Source organism: Castanea sativa, chromosome 12 (genome assembly GCF_040712315.1).
Source record: "Castanea sativa cultivar Marrone di Chiusa Pesio chromosome 12, ASM4071231v1".
In the NCBI taxonomy this organism is placed as follows: domain Eukaryota; kingdom Viridiplantae; phylum Streptophyta; class Magnoliopsida; order Fagales; family Fagaceae; genus Castanea; species Castanea sativa.
The window spans coordinates 34,468,018-34,483,211 of NC_134024.1; the positions used below are offsets into that span (position 1 = coordinate 34,468,018).

Consider the following 15,194-nt stretch of genomic DNA (forward strand, 5'->3'; position numbering starts at 1 on the left):
AGTAGCACTAAGTACTAACATCACATGTGATTGAAATGACTCCGAAAACTTTAGAGATGACTGAAATTCCCTTGAAACCTAAAAAATGACCAAAATGCCCCTAATTCCCTCTAAAATTACCGAAATATCTTTAGAACCTAAAAAATGACCTTGAAACTTAAAAAATTACTAAAATACCCTTAGAACAAAAAAATGACCGTATTGCCCCCATTACCTAAAGAATGTTTGAAATACCCTTAAAAACTTAAAAAAAATGACCGAAATACAACTAAAAAAATGACTGAAATGATCCTAAAACTTAGAAAAGTACTGAAATACCCTCGAAACATAAAAATGACCAAAATACTCCCAATTAATTAAAGTTATCTTCCAATTAACACTCTATTAATATTTTTTTTTAAATCTAAAAAGTTTGATTATTTACTTCTACTAATTTTTATTTTTATTTTTTCACACTTTTTTGCCAAGCATTTGGTATGAGTCACGTGACCTGTCATCATCAATAACATGATTACATTATGCTTCCAAAATAAAATGCCATACTTGAGATGTCATTCCTGGTTGCTTATGAAACTCACCACAACAATTTGAGATGTAAATCTTTTTGCCCTCTTTGCATTTGAGATATTTTGAAATTTGTATTTTGATTAAAAAAAATACTGGATTATATAAAGAGTCTTAGTGTGTCTATTAGTCTCTCACTTTCTCTACCTTTCCAAGCTTCCAATGTGTTTATCCCTTAGAAAGTTCCTTAAACTTTATGCACCCTTGAGCTGCAGAGGATGACATTGAAGCTTCACCTCCAAGTGATATAGCTCATTGTTGTTTTTCCTAAGCGTTTCATAAAAGTGATATGCTTTCATGCACTCAATGGAGCTTTAGATTAAATGTTATGGTCTATTTCAACACCATGTAATGATGCAACAATTATCATTAGATTATTGTATTGGTTTCTTTATATTAGTTCCCAAAGTATCATGTCAAATCTATAGCATTTTTGGTAAACATTTAAACATATATTAAAGGTTTATGGATGGTTTCATCAGAGCCAGTTGTGCTCAAAAGTTGTGTGAGGTCATGAATCATCTTTTATAATCTTTTGATTTAATTTATTATGTTTTCTTAAGGTTATTTTTCGGCATAGAATGATGAAACATATTTTGACCCATTTGCCCTTTAATTTTATTATATAAAAAAAAAAATCTAAAGCATTTCTCTAACTCTAAGACAACAATAATGATATTTTGGAACTTATACTCTCACTTAGCAATGGTGATTCAATGTCATCCTCTGAAACAACAATTTAACTTGTCAGCAATACATATAAATTGATTCTAACATTCACTAAACAAAAGATTAGTTAGTCGACTCAGAAGTCAATGGACTCATTACAAGCGATGATAACAAACTTGATAATGATTCCACACCAGCCACAAATCTTTGTGCTCTTCCCTACACAAACAATTGAGCATGATGTCAATGGAGTGACCACGGTTCAAGTGCTTTGTAATTTATTTAGCTTAAGAAGTAACTCAACACAGAACAAGTTATTTTGATACAGGAGAATCCCATATCTACTTTTATTTCTTTTTCGTTTGGCATACTCCTGAAATTCTCTATCAGTCAAGTGAATGCAACAATTTCATTCAATAACCATAGATAAAAAATCGAAAGAGAAAAATAATTGGACCAATTTGCCAAGAAAGCCGCCACTTTAAACTCAAAACTCACTACTATGTCATGCTGACCTGATTTGTATTGAACACATGTTGATGAATCTACCTAATATTTCCCAACTGAGTTCAAAGTTCAATCTAATGAAGTAGAAAACATCCAGGTCTAGATGAGTAGTGTGACATATGAGATGATAGCATTAGCTTTCCTTAAACAACGTTATCTAATTAAGCAACCTCACTCTACGTATGGCAATATCGAGAATACAGAAACTAGGTCTTTCTTTATATTGGCAGTAAGAGTAGAAGTTTTTTTATTTTTTTTTTTATTTTTTGTGGAAATCATAATTTTCCAGAAAGAATATCAAGGACTATGGAATGCAGAACTGTAGGTAATGGGATCATAGGTATTTTCCAAACTTGATCATTTGAGCTTGATGCTCTTGAAATAATGGCATAAGTCTACATGTAATTTGATAGGAAAAATTGAAAGACCATTAGAATTAAAAGGTGAACTGAATAACCACATTGAATATTATTTTATGAAAGAAATGAGTATTAAGCTATTAGGATTATAAGCTGAATTTTATCGTATCTTCAAAGACTTTGAAAGGATTATAAGCCATTAGGAATCAAGTATTAAGAGGCACAGTACACTCAATTCTAGAAATCATAAAATAAACTTCTTAATTAAAAATTTTCAAATATGAAATATATTGTGCTCATTAAGAGGGAAAACAATAAAACAGAATACAACCCTAAGAATTGTTTCATTTTTATAACCACGATGCCTTAGCATTGCTTTCTATGTAGAAGACAAATTAACAACCATTACAACACAAACCGGAAGAATTCTTATTTTGATAACTTCAAAGCAATCAAGCAGAGGATTTAGAGAAAAACTGTGGCATATGCCAACCAATAGCAAATAACAAAATAACATAATAGCAGATATTGATATGCTACCTTGACTGTTGGCTAAAGAATAATTCACATCTTCAGTATAAAGGTATATCAATCTATTAAGTAAATAAAAGGGAACCTTTGCTCTATAATACACTTCACCTGTGAAATAATTGAACCGAATCCCACAAGCATCAGAATTTCTGAGAACTCATTTTTGTCAAAACCAAAAGCTGCCTTCAGATAGTACTGCACAGGTAGTAGCCTAACCATCAAGTCATTGAATCAAAAAGAAAATATTGCTTCACGAACTATCATTACTCAGCTTCATGGATTGGTTAAATTGCAATTATCTTATGAGCAGATAAATCTAGCACTATCTTATCCTAAACTATTGATTAATAAGAAAACCATCAAACCAATACTGAAAAACCTTTCAGTTATTTTGGATTTAAAACCAATAACCCAAATAGCTAAATGTAAAACAATTAACCCAAAATAACAAAAAACCTAAATAATATTTAACACATTTTTTGTTGTTTAAAAATACATGTACTGGTAGCAATTCTTGCGGTTTTTTTCCTCTCTACGGCCATCAGTGGTGGAAGCGAAGCATTGCAGAGATGCATATTTTAGTGTTTTGAAGTAAAAGATGAAGAACACCCCGCTAGGTTTTCAATTTGAGAGATAAGAACGCGAGAAAGAAAAAATCAAAAGACTGTCGTTTGTTTGTCTGTGTTTCTTGCTTTTATACATTACCTGTCTAACTGGTTACTGGTATTCCATTAAAAATAAATGAATGGTCAGAATTAATATATGTAAATTCTATGGTCTAGATCTAAGTGGGCACCGTACCCCCAAAAAAAAGAGGGGTATGGTAAAATGACTCGTATTTGAAAAAGTAGGTAGATAAAAGATAAATATTACTGTTCACTGTTCACTGTCTAAATAGTACAAAAATATAGAGAAGTTATTGGAGATGCTCTAAAGAGAGTGATTGTAAATGAGCAAAAAGAGTTTGCCTCATTTGGAGATACTGCTGGATTTGGTTTTAAGGCTTAATTCTCCTATTTTGCCTACAATTTTGGTTTTGGCTCTTGTATTTGGAGATGCTATTAACCTCTTATTTTTTCAATGTGAAAATGCACATTTGCAAGTCTCTCGTTTTATATGTCGAGCTATTTCTCAAAACCAATCACAAAGTGACAATGCAAGAACCTTAGGTTATGTTTGGTAACAGTTTTTGTTTTCTATCTTAAAAACTTGTTTTTAGGAATATAAAGAAAAAAAAATTTTCTTGTATTTTTGAAATCAAAAACATGTTTAGTTAGTTGAAATTAAAAAGATAGTTTTTTGAAGAAAAAAAAAAAGAAAATACTAAAATATGTTGTTACTAGGATTTGAACTTTAATGTTAATTCATTAAATAAGACATATTCATTAAATTAAATGTGTATTTTCATTGACTTTTGAAAATTAGAAATTGAAAACACCATTTTGCATGTTTTTAGTTTCCTTCACAAATTGAGTTTTGAAAATAATTTTTGTTTTTTGCCTATTTTGAGTTGCCAAACAAGTTTTTCAGTCTCAAAAATAGAAAATTGTTTTTGAAAACAGAAAATAAGGGAAAAAAAACAGTTACCAGACATACCCTTAGCCTTTTTCTTCGACCTCGCTCTAACTTGATTTTCAAGGAAAGGAAAGTTTGGGTGGTCATTCTGTGGCTTTTATTGACTCTTTTTTTTTTTTTTTTGGCATTGAAAATGCATGTCCATTTGCTTTCCTTAATCTATTTTAAATTAAATTCTGATACCAAATTATCACGCAACTTATTAATGAACTTGAATGTTTTAAACGTGCCATTTTAGTCACTAATTTTTTAATATTGGGTCACAAAAATTTAATAGCACATGAAAAAAATCTAATGGGCCAAACAATGAGATTAAAATAATAATTGTAATACTGCTTAAATTTAGATGCCACTTAAAATGCCATGTGGCCTTTAATATATATACATACACATACCCATGTAAAACAAGTGTAGTTTAAGCCTATTTGTATCATTAAACAAACATCATTGTATTCTTAAAATGAGAGTTTATTTCTCCTGTTAAACCATAGAAGCTTCAAGAAATTCTACCTATAAGTTTAAAGGAATTTAAAAATTAACTTAAACTAAAGTTCTATTACCAAGTGTGTTTTATACAATTTAAATAAATTTTAATATTTTAATATAATTATTTTTGGTTATATATCACAATTTGGTGATTGAATATAATAAAACTTACACGCTATATAGTGTGCTCATTCCAAATGACTCAATATATGTATTTATTACACATTAATACAATATAATATTAATATATTTTTGTCAAGTGGGCATGGCTCCCCCCCCTTTTTTTTTGGAGAGGAAACACTGTAATTTTATTGATTAAACGCCGACTCGGCATGGATTTCAAGAAAAATGTGTGGAGGAACATCCTTCATCCACACCAATAACTCGCTAACATATCTCGCATGTCTAGTAATATTATGAGCATGACTCCTTAATTATTAAGATAATTAATTTAATATATAATAAGCTTTATTAAAGTTTCGAGTGACTCACTAATGACTAAGATAGTTTCAATAGCATTAGAAAAATATTTTATTTTATTTACATATAATTTTTAATTAAGTTGTGTGTTGAACATACATATCACTACTATGAATATAAAATTGAAATATAACTTTTTTGTGTCTACTTTTCTTTGTTTTTCAAGGTAAATTGACAAAAATAAAGCAGTCCATCAAATTTTAAGACATATTTTACATTTAAACCATAGTTATTTGCAGTTTCAATATATAAAATCATGCTAGTTTATAATTAAGTTTTTTTTTTTGAGAGGTAGTTTATTATTAAGTTGATAAGAATAGGGATCGTACTTTTTATTTAATAGATATGAAAAAATTTCATGACATTTGTTTTTATGATGATTACTCTTTATAATATGATGATTGTTATTTATTATCATGTCAAGACACCAATTAATTATTGATATAAATAATATTTGAATCTCGAATATTTTATTTCATAACAAAAAATTTTATCAATTAAGTTAACTAAAAATCCAAAATCCATTGCACTTAACATTAATAATTTTTTTACCGTTTATTTATTTTTTTATAATATGGCCAATTTTGCAACATATCGTCGGCAGTTATTGGCAGATGGAGAAAATTTTAACCTGTCAATTTTTTTAAAATAAAATTAAAAAAAGTACACCCATTAAAAAAAGTATATTATATAATATATTTTTGTTTTTATATATATATTAATTAAAAAACAAAAGAGCTCACATTCCACGCATTCACGTGTCGAGCACACCCCTTAAAAATCCCATCAGAGTTAAAGAGAACTCAAAATACACACGTGTCAGTTAGCATAGTCGGTATTACTCTTCAACTCCAACCAGGTCTCTGCTTTCTCTAGTATTTATAAACCCACAACAACAACACTCACAAACACCTATTTTCTACAGACTCTCTCTTAGTTCTTCATTCAACAAATCCCCCAAATTGTTTTTGTTTCTCTGAGAATCAAAGAAAAAAAACCCTAGCTTCAAACAACAACAAGACTACGAAGACGAAGACGAAAACGAAAACGAAAACGAAAACAACGCCGTTGTTGGATATGATACTGAGCCAAAAGATGGTGGCGGTGGCCGATATGAATTACAAGCCACCGACCCAGAAGATGGTGCTGGCCGTGAATTACCACCATCTATGCGTTGCTTCTTCTGCTGACGTGGCGCAACCCTCTTCCTCTTCTTCTTCTTCTTCTTCTTCTTCTTCTTCGTCTCCGAGGTTTCGTGATGTACATCGCGTCTCGGATTCTATGTCCGCCGATATCTCTCGCTTCGAACCGGTACGTTCTTTAAAATAATTTTTTTTTGGGGATTTCTAGAATGTTCTTTGTTTTTGGCAGTCTGAGTTATTATGTGTGTTGTCAATTTTCTGTGTGCGTGTGTGAGATTGTATTTTTGTTGAATTATGTGAAAGAACTTGTCGTATGAAGAATGGGTTTATTGGGATTAGGGTTTCTTGTAGAAGACTGTTTGGCTTATCAGAATTTCTCAGCTTTGTACAAGGTTTAAGTAGGAAAATTTTAGGAGGATTTGGTGTTATTTTAAGTATTCTTGGGATGACAGAATGGTCAATCGCGCAGATTAATTGGCAGTTTCGTGATGTTATTGTGAATGGAAGCAATGGATGCTTTATTGTAATTAGGTTTGAATTTAAGGGTTTTTTTCTTTTTTCTTTTTTTTTGTTGTTGTGTCGTATCTATAATTGGATAATTGAGGTTTCAGATATGTCTGGTTGCTTTCATATCTGTGACATAAGAGTGCAATTAGGGGTTGTGGAATTTCTGGTTATAAACAAAAAATAAGTTTGTTGACATAAGAGTGGGAAAGAATAAGGCATTATCCTGATTTGATTGAAAGTGAATTGTTATAAATTGTAAAATCAGATTGATTTATGTATTCTATTGCATAATTGATCTAGTACTGGGTTCTATTATTCTCCTTTATGCTTCCTGTTAATGGTTTTGTCCTTTTCTCTTCTTTTTGTTTTTTTTTTTTTTTTGGCAATTGTCTTGCAATGTATTATGTATATATTCCTATGGACACTGACAAAACTTTATACATGTTTTAACCAGCTTATGAGTTGCCATTAACCAAAAAAAAAAAGAAAAACTCAAACCAAATAAATATCTTCAACCTTCTAAAAAAAAAAAAAAGATCAAACTTTCCCTTAAAAAAAAAAAAAAATTACAATCCCAATACACATAAGTATATCAAATGGACAAGTGCCAAGTGCCGACAAAACCTGTACTATCAAGTGTCAACGTAGAATATACACACAATAGAGTCAATGTATAACCAAAATATTTTTCAATAAAATACCATATTTTTTTTCTAAGATAAAAGTACCATTTAAAAAAAAGAAAAAGAAAATGTGAAAAATTCAATGGCATGGCATAGTCGCAATTTTGCTTCCCATTCGCATTTAAGCGCGTGAAGTTCAAACTTTTTGGACAACAAAAAAAGAAAAAATAGAAAAGCGCCTTTACCTCCCTCCCTCCCTCCCTTTTTTATTGTTCAGTATCTTTTAACAGTAGAACTCACACACACATTGACTCATCCATGGCCTCTGCAACTCTCTCCTTCTCTCCCACTTGCAATCCCACTCGCCTCCGCACATGCGCACCCGCACTCAATCCCAGGCTCTCCCTCTACTTTCTCCACCAATCATACCCTTTCCCGCCATTCCCACTCACAACAACCAAGAAGACAAAGACGAAGACGAAGACGAGCTCAATTTCTATTCTGAACAATAAAAAAGGGAGGGAGGGAGGGAGAGAGATAAAGGCGCATTTCTATTCTTTCTTTTTTTGTTGTCCAAAAAGTTTGAACTTCACACGCTTAAATGCGAATGGGAAGCAAAATTGCAACTATGCCATGCCAGTGAATTTTCACTTCTTTTTTTTTTTTTAAATGGTATTTTTATCTTAGAAAAAAAATATGGTATTTGATTGAAAAATATTTTGGTTATACGTTGACTCTATTGTGTGTATATTCTATGTTGACAGGTTTGGTTGGCACTTGGCACTTGTCCATTTGATATACTTATGTGTATTGAGATTTTACTTTTTTTTTTTTTAAGGGAAAGTTTGATCTTTAAAGTTTTTTTTTTTTTTTTTTTGTTAATGGCAACTCATAACTTGGTTAAAACATGTATAAATTTTTGTCAGTGTCCATAGGAATATATACATAATACATTGCAAGACAATTGCCAAAAAAAAAAACAAAAACAAAAAAACAAAACAAAAAGAAGAGAAAAGGACAAAACCATTAACAGGAAGCATAAAGGAGAATAATAGAACCCACTACTAGATCAATTATGCAGTAGAATACATAAATCAATTTGATTTCACAATTTATAACAATTCACTTTCAATCAAATCAGGATAATGCCTTATTTTTTCCCACTCTTATGTCAACAAACTTATCTTTTGTTTATAACCATAAATTCCACAACCCCCTAATTGCACTCTTATGTCACAGATATGAAAGCAACTAGACATATCTTACAAAATCGTTAATGATGCTGCCATAGAGTCTACTGCTTCAATGTTTGTCACTTGAGCCCTCCGCCCCAACTCCTCAGCCAGAAGGCAGATCCAATCCAGGGGGCCAACCTTCCCAGAAATCCCCGAGCCCCCACAAGTCCAAGAAACCTCTCCCCCAGCCCACTAAGCTACCCGAAAAGTATGAACTTTTTTGGTTTATACGGTGATTTGATTGTTTTATTTGTTTTAGCTTTTAATTAATGTTTTTGGGTATTTATTTGTTCTATGTGTAGGTATGAGATTCTTGCTCAGTTTTTTGATAGCTTGGATAGTTCTATTTGGTTGTTGTGGTTGAAGGGTTCCTCATCCTCTTTTACCAATATTTGCCCCAAAATTGAGTGTTTAACTGATAGGTAAATTTTTAATTTTTAAACTTTTTTTGGGGTTTTGTTTGGTCTCTAAGAAAGCAAAATTTTGGCTGGGAAATGATTGCATTCTGTGTGTTATAGCGATGATGATTGGTATGAAGTTATGAAATTTGTTGGTTTTGGAGGTGAATTTGGAGCCTTGTTGTTAATATTGATGGATAAGATGTTTTCAAATTTGTTTTCCCTCTTTTTGGTTGCTTAGAAAATAGAACCTTAAACGTCTGTTTGGATTTGGGAAAAGCGTGTTTTTGAAATGTAATTCCAGCACTTGAAAACAAAATGGAAACACATTGCCAAAAAAGTTTTAAGAGGGAAAATGTATTCTCAAAACACAAATTTATTCAGTTTTTTTAGATCAGTTTTCAAAAATTGCTACCATGCCGCATATTTTATATTACTTAAGCAACTCACCTGATACATTGACTACACTTAGCTATATGAGATTAATGAATATTATGATTGTTTTGTATGTTTTCTTAAAAAATATGTTTTCTTAAAAAATATGTTTTTAGGAGGTTTACACACAGGCACTTGGCTCAATTGAAGTTGATTTTGTGCGATGCAATTAAGATAAAGAGGGTTGTGGACGATTAAATTTCTTAGTTCGAAATAAATCAAACAAGTAAAATAGTTTCACAAATGCGAATTTGTATTGATGAATGTATGGTACAATTATCCGTGATTACAAAAGAGAGATCCCCTGATTCGATCTCCTTGAAAGATTTGTTGATTGGGATTATGGTGATGTGATTTTGATTCGAACACAAGATATCTTTCAATTTGGCTGAGGAATGGATCAAAGATCTTTGAAACGGAATTACAATGAATCTTTGGCTATGAGCTTGTTAGAAATTCTTTGTTCTTCACGTTCTTCGTGTTCTTCGTGCTCTTCGTGCGTTCTTCTTTTCTGAAGGTTTGTGGTGGAAGTTCTTCGGGGCTTTTGAGGCTTGAATCCTTAGAGCTTCGCTGATTTATGGTTTGTTGAGGTTTCTGGAGGCTTTTGAGCATGATTCCAGTGACCTTTAAGATCTAGACAAGTAGTTTGGATGATTCTGCTTCGAATGTTTTTTGTATTTGAGGTTGAAGTTCTTGAAGTTCCTGGAGGCTTCAGGGCTTGATTCCAGCAGAGCTTTTGTACTTCTGAGTGCTTCTGAATCTTCTTTGATGCTGCTTGTGTTCTAGATGGCTTGGTGTCCCCTTTAAATGTTTTAGGAAAGTTTCTATCTATAGGAGTTTGGGCGTGGGTGAGCGACACGTGGCGGAGTCTGATTGGTGACACATGTCACAGCTTGATTGTTCCACTTATGTCATCGCTTACACGTACCGGATTACTTGTGTCATCAATTACAGGTGCAGGGCTGCTTATGTCATCGCTTACACATGTTGATGCGTTTCATGCCTATATTTCAATGACACTTGACAAGTTTCCATTCGTTTCTGAATAGTGATAGCAAAACCTAGCAATAGTACGTGGTGCTTTGTAATTTGTCGTAGTTTGTGAACTTGATATTATGATGTGTTAGCTTGTGATAGGTCGAAAATTTTTCCTCTCTACAAATGCCCTTTCGAGACTCGTTCATGCACACAGTTTGGAGTGTGGTGAGTGAATGAGTCTTGAAAATGGATTTTTATACTTGACTTTTCAAGTGAAGTATTTGAAGGTGGTGGAGCTTTTAGCAAGATGAAGTAATTTCAGAAGAGTAGACCCACCCATATGAAAGGCTTTAATGAGACTGAGAATGGGTCTGCGAGTATTTGAATGTACTCATATGATCGAGTTTCTCAGCAGAGGTTAAGTCGAAGTAATTTCAAAAGAGTGTTCCATGGTACCTGGAGTGGGTTGGTGAGGCTGAAAGTTATTTGCAAGAATTTGGATGTACTTGCAAGATTGAATCATTTCAGTAGAGGTTAAGCTGAGGTAATTTCAGAAGAGTATTTTGGATCGTTAGTGGAGATCATAGGGGGTAGAAGATGGAGAAGAGGCAAAGATGTTGGCTGGGTACAGCATGCAGAGCTATGGGGCTAGACTCCCATTTTTAAGAACTTCTGATGAAGTTATATCTGAAGGATATACTTCGGATCATAGAGAGAACATGTGGGAGAGTGGTTGAATGTGCATGTGTTATTGTATCACTCAGTTTAAGTTGAGGTAATTTCAGAAGCTTATGGATTCTGGGTATGCTGATGTTGGTGGTGAAGAAGATAGAAATGAAGATGAAGTGAATGAGTGAAACATATGACACCATGGTGTTGGCCCTGTACGTTGGGGACTCTCTGGTGTAGATGTTTCTAGGAAGTACACCTTGGGATGCGGGACTGACTGCATGCTGAATGAGGTCTGGCAGCAAGTCATTGAATGCACCTTGTAACTAGACCATGCTGACAGACATTAAATTGAAGTAATTTCAGAAGTATATTTTCTGAAATTCTTCAAGCTGATCTTAAGTTGGAGTAATTGCAGAAAGTGTGTTTTGAGGTACCAGCAATGATGACCTTTGGGCCCCACGTTGGTGGAAACATGGAATGAGGCTTTGACGACTATTCACCGACACCAAAGGCTAATTTCTGATGAGCTGGTACCTTGGAGGTCATTGTAAGTGTTGGATGGGAGACAATTTGTAGGATATCCCAACACTTTTCACCACCTTCACCTAATGCCACTTGTTGGAAAAGCACAAAAAAATGAAAGGTGGAGCTAACTTGTGATCCTGATTTTAGAAACCAGCCAAGTTGTTGTTTGTTCTGAACTGCTGCTTCTGATGGGAGGCCAAGCAGTTGGAGAGAGACTATGGAAGCCCTGATCTCAGGAACAGGTGTCTCTGCTGGACTTAGATTTCTTGGCCAACCAAGTCTAAGGAAGCATAGAACGACGATACAAACCTTGTTATGAGTAACTTTATGAACAAATGTGGTCATTAAGTAGGGAAACAAAATTTTTTTGGATCCTAAAACAGCGATGATGTTATGAGAAGGGTTTCTACTGAACCATGAGGGGGTTGATTTCAAATTGATTATGAAGCGATTTTGGTTGCTAGGTGTTGAGAATGATGAGGCCATAGTTAGAAATGGTTGTGAGAAGGAGGAATTGAAAATTTGAAAGAAGCAAATCTTCATTTCATGATTCAGTGTGTTATTCTTTATGAGTTTTCGATGAATCCGACCCTTCTATTTATAGCGGAGAGATGAAGAACGGTAGTTGGGTAGTTGAGAATGGCGGATGAGACTTTTTGGTGAGAATGGTGGATGAGAACGGTAGGCACCGAATGGGAATGGTAGGTCGGAGACTGGTAGGCATCGAACGGGAATGGTAGGCTGGAGTACTGACCCAATGCATTTTCAAGTTCAAGACACACTTGTGACAGTTCATCTGTTCTTTGAAAGGGAAGCCTTGATGAAGTCTGGAGGATAATCTTGAGGGAATCTAGACCAAATGGATGGATCTCAAATTCTGATCTTAAGAGCTTAAATTTTGGACACTGCTAGTACTTCAGAGAAGTGGGTCAGATTGGTGGTTTCCAAGTCCAAAACAAATACGCAGATTTCAAAATTAGAATCTTTGTGAAAATCTGAATAGGACAAGCTTTACTCAGACATCTTGATTCTTGGTCAAAGTTCACATCAAAGCCAACAGTTGTAGAATCACACTATTTGAGCAATTTTGGATTCTCAAATGAATAAATAGACGCCAAAATTGGAACGTACGCGAAAAATCGGTCAAGACAGGTCCTTCTTGAAAATTTTGACTTTTGGTCAAGATTTGTGCAAAAGTCAACTTTCTAGAAATTGGATTGTTGTGCAATTTTCGAGTCTCGGTTGAAAAAACAAATCCCAAAATTGGAAAGTACACGAAAAACTGAGTGGGATAGGCCTGTTTTGAAAATTTTGACTTTTTGGTCAAAGTCAAAGGTCCAAACTCGTCAAAGCATTTTTTTTTCAGGCAGTCAGGATCCTGGTCAGATTTCCAGGTCGGTCCGGGTCAAACTGGTTAGTGGAGGATGACGTCATCAATGACGTCATAGCACTGGAGGGCATGTCGACATATGGCGCGTGTACGCACGTGAGAGAAGTACCGGCACGTGTGAGCGCGTGGAGGTGATTGTGGCGTGTGTTGGCGCGTGATACTGAGGCTCTAAATGCCGGCTTTTCTGGCGGCGTGTGGAGGAGCGTGGTAGCTTTTTTGGTCTCGAGAATTTTGGGTTTTGTTGATCTGGGGTCGTTGGATTGAGTGGTAGTGTTATTTTTGTGAAATAAAGTCTGGATTTGTACACTTTTGAGGGGCCAAGCCATTGGTCATCGCGAGCTTGTGGCGGCGCGTGTTGGCCTATGGCTAGGCATCTAGGCCTGAAATTTCCAGGTTTGGCAAATTAAAGGCTGTAGAAGACTCCTGTGGTGTCGTTTTTTTTTGGATTTATGGTCTTCGGCGGCTCTGACAGTGTTGACAACTCGGGTAGATTGGTTAATCACCAATTGTCTCTTACTGTTCTCAAGGTTGGTAGCATTATCACTTTGAACACTATGCGGCCTAGATGATATGTGTACTCTTTGCAGACCTATAAGCATTTTCTAAGCTCTGGCGCAATTTTTTTTTTTTTTTTTGACAACATGATGGGTACTTAGTGTAGTATTTTTTTTTTTTTTTTTTGACTTTGAGTGCATTTGAGTTGCAAAGTTCAACTTCAAACAATATCTGTTTGGTGGCAGCATTTAATGGCTTGACTACTCTTTTTTTTTCTTTTCATTCGTTATTTCAAAAATTTTCTATATAAAGTCATGCTATTGCCTTCATTCATCACTGAGACACATGCTCAACCTTCATCTTTCTTCTCCTGTTTTCAAGATTTTCTTTTTAATACGTGCCATGAGATCTTTTTCCTGACAATTTTTTTTGTTGTTGCTTGTTTTTGTTTTGCAGCACAGTTTCCTAGATCTTTGGGTTTTGACATCAAACATTACGTTGACGTTCTCATAGAAGTGTTTGCCTTCATTTGGTGGCTTTGTATTTCATTGATAGCAACGTTCTTGCAGTGACGTATGCCTTCATGTTGTTACATTCTTTTCTTGCATCAACAATCTTTTAGTGATATTCATCTTTGCAACAACGTTTCCATAAGGATATTTAGCTAGGCAGTAATGCTATTGCCAATACTCGTCTTTGAAGTCGTACTGGCACTGGTGTTGGCAATTAAGCCACACCAACATTTGTCTTTGCAACGCAGTCATATCAAGAATCTTTGCAACGTAGCCACATCAAAAGTCTTTGCAACGTAGCCACATCAAAAGTCTTTACCATGAAGCCGCACCAGCATTTGTCCTTGTACTGAAGCCATATTAACACTTGCCTTTACAATGAATTTGTATCCGTATTTTTCTTTGCATTGAAAACGTGTCACCACTTATCTTTGTCATGAAGTGGCACCAACACTTGCATCTGCTATGAAGTCACACCATCATTTGCCTTTGTGATAAAGCTACACTAGCACTCTTCTTTTGCCATAAAGTTGCCTCGACACTTTATTTGCATTGAAGCCATGCCAATATTTATCTTTGCCATGAAGCCACGTCAACACTTCATTCGCATCGTAGCCCTGCCAACATTAATCTTTGTCATGCCAATGCTCATCTTAGCCATGAAGCCACGTCAACATTCATCTTTGCCATGAAGCCACGTCAACACTCCACATTAGCACTTGCACTCGTATTGAAATTGCACCAATATTGGCCTTTATAATAAAGCTACATTAGCACCAATTTTCAGAGGCAACATAGTTCATACATCAAGGGTGCATAACACTATAGCCAGACATCAAGATTTCAGAGATGCCAACAAGAAGATGCAATGAGTCCCTATCAAGACTTTGAAGATGCAAGGAAATGCCAACAAAATCTTGAAGTTTCAAGAAGCTCCCATCAAAAATTTGAGGATGCAAAGAGATGCCAATAAAACCTTGAAGATGTGAGAAGAATGCCGCTAAGACTTTGACATTGCATGAACATGCCCTTAGAGGAGAGATGATGCAACACCAACTTCAAATGTTGGAGAAAGGTGACGTTGTTTAGATTTCAGAGACATGATGTGAAG

The 15,194-nt window shown here is 34.4% G+C and overlaps 1 long non-coding RNA gene across 1 annotated transcript; it reads left to right on the plus strand.

The window, feature by feature from the left end:
* The first annotated feature begins 6,040 nt into the window (after positions 1-6,040).
* On the plus strand, positions 6,041-14,574 carry LOC142618858 (uncharacterized). Its single transcript, XR_012841360.1, has 2 exons — positions 6,041-6,482; positions 14,028-14,574. It is a non-coding gene; the product is annotated as an uncharacterized LOC142618858 (long non-coding RNA).
* The last annotated feature ends 620 nt before the right edge of the window (positions 14,575-15,194 follow it).